General features: G+C 49.4%; 1 non-coding gene across 1 annotated transcript; it reads left to right on the top strand.

Annotated features, from left to right (window-relative positions):
* Positions 1 to 3890: 3890 nt before the first annotated feature.
* Positions 3891 to 3963, top strand: Trnav-aac. The gene has a single exon. It is a non-coding gene; the product is annotated as a tRNA-Val (tRNA).
* Positions 3964 to 5601: the final 1638 nt, after the last annotated feature.

The raw sequence follows: 5601 nt of genomic DNA, 5'->3' as shown, positions 1-5601 counted from the left end.
CATCTAGTGGGGATGGGGTGGCTGGGTTGAGACAGTGATTTCCCTACACATCCCCTAGGGGGGGTAAGGGGCGTACATCCCCCCTTGTTTTCTTGAAGGCACCTCCTTCGCAATGACTTTCTCTTCTTGATGCACCCCCCCCCCCCCCCGCCCCCCCTTAGTGTCAATTCCTGGGGAAACCCCTGGTTTGAGATTATATGTTGTGTCAGGTTCGCTGTCTTGACGTAGCCGAGCGGCGAGTCTATAATCAGCTTTCTCTGGCTGCGTTTACATGTATACTACAGTAGTGCATCGAATCCAGTGAGCCTATCAATCGTCCCATGTAAACGTCTGGATTCGCTAGCCAAGCGCATCGAATCGAGTTCGATCCGATCCGTTTGCATGGGTTGGTTTGAGATTTTCAAGCCGAATCGAGGCCACCATGTAAACTAGCGAATCAAATCGAGTGCCTGAAGGGCGGGGGAAGGGGATTACAAGGAGCGAGGGGCGAAAGGCTAAGATAACCTACGAAGTTCGAACCCCCCCCCCCCCCCTTTTTTTTTTTTCTGACAATGTTATAAGCGACTGTTTCTCTCGTATAGTGCGTAGATTTTATCTCACAAATGGTGAAAGTCTTCCAGGCCTACCCGATAGATGGCGTGTGTGTGTGCCAGTGCGTTGAACGGTTACAGACGTTCACAACACGCTCGGCACAGTAAAAGCAAATGTGCTGAAAAACTTTTCTTGGCAATGCAGTGGAAGGTACAGGCCCGCGTCCCCTCTCCCTTTTTGAGTGTGCGCGGGCTTTCCCCCTCTCCCCGGAAAGGGGGGGAGGAGGAGAGCCCGCGCACACTCAAAATGGGAGAGGGGATGCGGGCCTGTACCTTCCACTGCATCGCCAAGAAAAGTTGTCACTATAGGGAGCCTGCATGTGTGCTTTGCTAGGGTGATGCCACCCTTTGTAATACCACTCGCCGACAAACCAGCAGCCATTTTGGTTCTTGGCGATAATCCTTGGTTCCTATAACTCGCCCGGAAACAAGCACCTTATCTCACAAGTTCGGAGCAGCGTTGTGGAACCCACGGAGGGAGGATTAGCATTTTCCCCCTCGGAGGGAGGACCGATGGACACAAAGGTCACTTTCCGGCGCACGGGGAAACAATGAGTGGAACAAAATGGCGGTGGAAGAGGGTGTGGGAAAGGGAAATAGTCAGTTGGCATCACTCTATGCGAAGCGCACATGAAGGGCACCCTAGTTGTCATACTCGCCAACGCTGTCACCAAAAGGCGTTTCCACACATTTGCTTTTTTACTGTCACAGATACTGTCATTTTGTAAACTCACGTGGACGCTTCCATGCAGGAGCTGAGACCCCTTCACTCAATTTTCCTCCCTATGGGCGGATGAATACGACTAACCTCTTTGAATCGGACGGTGGCTCGCGCCCCTATAGCCAGTGTAGCTTCTTTTTTTTTTTTTTAATCCACTTTTCTTGCATTTTGCGGCCGCTCTCTGAACTTACGTTGCTGACACGCACCCCAGCGTGCGGGAAAGGGTGGCGCCCCCTATCACTTGGAGACGAACATCTGGGATGAAGTAGGTACACTCTGTCTTGTGTGAAGTTTTGCCGACCGAGGTAGGATGACGGCATTTCGAACGGATTTTAACGCGATAGAATGACATGTTTGATTCGAGCCACTTTGTAAAGCAATTCAATTTACGGAGGGAAAGCTACGAAAGTAGTAACTTTCGGGTCGTTGGACATGTTTCCTGTCTTGTTGTGATAACAACTGACTTCGTACGTCCGAAGTTCTTTTGTGGTCCGCCCTGTTAAAAAAACCCTGGCACCCGCCGAAAAAAAAAAAAAATGCAAAAAAAAAATATTTTTGTGCCAGGTGATTCATTATGGTGTTAGAAGACTGCCCAATCAATATTTTGCTACAGCGTCATGTATATTTTTTCTACAGTCAAAAAACGCAGCTGCCCGAAACCGAAATTTACCGGTAAACAGATTACTGTGCATCTTTTTTTTTTCTTTTTCTTTTTGCAATTACCGCTTTTGCAGAATTTTAAAACCCACAAACAAAAGGGGTATCATGTTTTCTGTTTATTTTTAGTATGGAGTGTGTGCCTTAGATGACCCACGACATTGATTATCTTTGATGGTTGTGTCTAAACCATAGAAAACTGCACGTGACCACGGAGAAGAGAGTGAGCGCGTCTCAAACTGGCCGGTTCTCGATCGGCGGTTTTCGGGCGGAAAAAAAATTAATTTCCAGCCGCAAATTGTGTTCTGGATAGTCGGGCTCTCATATGTCATGTACAAACAAAAACCTTTGGCGAGCTTAAGCACCCTGTCAATGTCCCTTTAAACAGGAAGCGCAAATAAACCTCGCAGTCGAGTTTGTGACCTGTGTGTACAAGCCGTCCCCCTTTTTGTTCCCGGTCTCGGGTATTCAAAGATGATGAAAGCTCACCAGCTGGCCCACATGTTCTCTGTAATTTGGTTATCTCTGCTGATGTTTCGAATACAAATGTATAGATGAGATTTTTTCATGTGTGTGTGTGAGTGTGTGTGTCTGTCTGTGTGTGCGCGTGCGTTCATCCCTTTTTGTTTACGTATTTGTATCTCGATTTCGCTCAAGACGGATGTGGGCCGAGGTTGGATCGGACCAGGCATCGCGCGGACGGGGGTTCAGAGACGGGCGCGCGCGTGTTCGGACAGATCTCGAATCCGTCATGCCAGGGGGGTAACCGGCTTTCTCTCCGAGCGGTCCGTCCCCGGCGTTTCTCCTGTGGTCCCCCCCGAGGAACGGCCCCCACGCGGCTGGGGTCTTCAGCATTCCAGCACGCCACGCTCTGCTGAGTTGGTTCCTAAGCTGGCAGTGCGGTGGAAGCTCCGGGCTCGTTGGACCAATCAGCGGCCTCCCTTTCTTTACGTGACTCCGCATCTACGGCTGGGAGTGTGATCACGCGGTGAAAAATAGATACACGACTGGTCCCCCGAGCAGCTTAGCTTGAACCGCGCTGTCAGCTTAGCGGTGAACGCGATGTAGAACCTCACCCACGCAGCACGGGGGCCGAGCTGTTCGCCCTAGACGTCGAGAGAGAGCTAGCTTCCTGTCCCATAAGGTGTGGTCAGCGAGTGGTTTTGTTTTTTGTTTTTTTAATCCGGACCTGGTGGAAGACGAAGGCGGCAGTGTTGGGAGTGGTGGGGATGCTACCAGGCCGGTAGTCGCTTGCCAACTTGGAGGCCCTCCTACGGGCGTCCCATTTGTTAGCGGGGTTCGACGAGAGAGGGCGCTACTTCAAAGAGGATTCAATGGCTATAGGTGGCGCGAACGGCCGCCCGATTAAACCAGTTCGCCCGTGTGCGTTCATCCATCGGTCCATGCGCGCACCTGGTTCGGATGTGTAGAGGCACCTCCGTCGCACACAGCGTGCCGAACTCGGAAACAGAAAAATCCGCTATAGGAATCCCGAAAAATTTTGGAGAGGGCAAGGATAGCTTTTTAATGCAATGACCTGTTTTAATGAGTCTAGAAACGTAATGGTTATCATTCCGTCTAACAGAAAGAAGATGCACGAATTAATTCCTGGCAGGGCTTGCATTTGGTCTTTATTTTTATTTATATATTTATTTATTACGAAATCTCTACCATTCCTATCTCAACGTTATTCTGGTGCAGAGAATTGAAGTGTTCAATTATCTTTACGTAATAAACCTGTGGAAGGACCCAAGCTCACTCTCTGGTAGACATAGGTGGGCGGTTCCTTTCTAAAAATCTTTAGTTTGTTAAACCAAAATTACCTTCCCGCCCCCATTGAATAAAAAAAAAAAAAACAAGAAAAAACAAGAAAAACACATCTCGAACGTCTCAGCGATGATATATCGGAAGGCATCTCCGTGGTGCTTGTTGTGTAGTGGTTATCACATCCGCCTAACACGCGGAAGGTCCCAGGTTCGATCCCTGGCAGGCACACCCTATTGAAAAAACCAGCTTAAGCTGGTCCCAGCTTCAAGCTGGGTTATTGCCCCAGCATGCCCAGCTTGGCATGCTGGTCATGCTGGTTGATCTGGTCATACTGGTCATGATGGTTGATCTGGTCCCAGCTTCAAGCTGGGTTATTGCCCCAGCATGCCCAGTTTGGCATGCTGGTCATGCTGTTAAACTGGTCATGCTGGTGAACTTCCCAACCAGTTTAACCTGTTTAAATTAATACACAGAATAAAAAAGCCAAGCTCGTCAGAAAAGCCAACTCGGCATCCAATTTATTATTTTCGTACTTGCGGCAGCCTCACATGAACTCAAATGCTACACATCCTCGGCGCTGACACAGTACTAACCGACGCACAGATTCTCGGTGCAAATTGTCTACAATGTTAATAAAACCAGATTGCTTATCTCTCAACACGAAAAAAATACTAGACACAGGCCAAAAACAGGCAATAGCAGACGAAAATACTACACGGACGAGAGAAGCGAACCTGGGTCCCGCCAGCGATGGGGGCGAAGCGGCAACTTGCGTGGTCGGCAGAGGCGAGGAAATCCGTGTGGCTTGGATGGCATTGGCGATACTCCTCGGCACCGCCGTCATTCTGGGGCACACACACGTTCGAAGACACGAAGCGACGCCGCAGTCGGGACGTCTGACATCTTCCCGCACTGAACGGACTGCCGCTCGCTGTCTTCTCAAAACCCGCTTCGCTTGCACCGTCGTTCAACTAGTCTCCAAACAACGCGCACACAGCCGTCCCTTCGATCTGCCCTCTGCCCAAGCTATCCAAACGCGTCTTCGATTCTCCGTTTCTACCACTCTCTCTCTCTCTCTCTCTTTTCTCGCACACAAAGGTAGCTTGCAGCGCGCCTGACGCGCCCGGTGGTCTACCAAAAACGAGAGGACAAAGAACAGGACGTGGCCTCGTTCCAGCAGCCGACCTTGTCGCGCGCGCTCCCAGCAATGCCAGTTCGGCTATCTCTAGCCGACCTTGGCGTGCGCGCTCCCAGCATGACCAGCTTGACCACCACGATTATTATTTCGACCAGATTCACCAGCTTGTCTCCCAGCATGACCAGCTCGTCTCCCAGCTTGACCACATTGGCTCCATGGAAAACCAGTTTGACCAGTTAAGACCAGACTGGCTCCCAGCTACACCAGATTGAATCTAAAACCAGATTCGAGTGAGACCATGCTGGTTTTTACTTAGACCAGACTGACCAGCTTAAATTCCAGCTTGCCCAGCTTAAACCAGCTTGATTGCCAGCTAAACCAGTTTAATTACCACATTGACCAGTTTGACCACCTTGATTACCAGCTTGACCACCTTAATTACCAGCTTGACCAGTTTGATTTTCATGCTGGTTTTTCCAATAGGGCAGCGTTTCGTTTTTCTTTTACTCTACCGATATGCGATAATTTTTTTTTTTTTTTTTAAATTTCGACTCAATATATATATACAGGTCCTCTCACGACGTCTCATATAATCGACTTACAGCGGTGCTTGTTGCGTGGTTACCACATCCACTTGAAAGGGCCTTGCAAGGACTTTTTTACTGGCTTTTAATTTGCACCGAACCTGAACGCATTGAACGTAGTAACCTACTGAAAGTTGCGTTTTC

The sequence above is a fragment of the Ixodes scapularis genome, unplaced genomic scaffold (genome assembly GCF_016920785.2).
Source record: "Ixodes scapularis isolate PalLabHiFi unplaced genomic scaffold, ASM1692078v2 PGA_scaffold13__105_contigs__length_92229423, whole genome shotgun sequence".
Taxonomy (NCBI): Eukaryota; Metazoa; Arthropoda; class Arachnida; order Ixodida; family Ixodidae; genus Ixodes; species Ixodes scapularis.
Note: the sequence above shows the minus strand (reverse complement) of the source record. Positions and strands in the feature narration are given on the sequence as shown.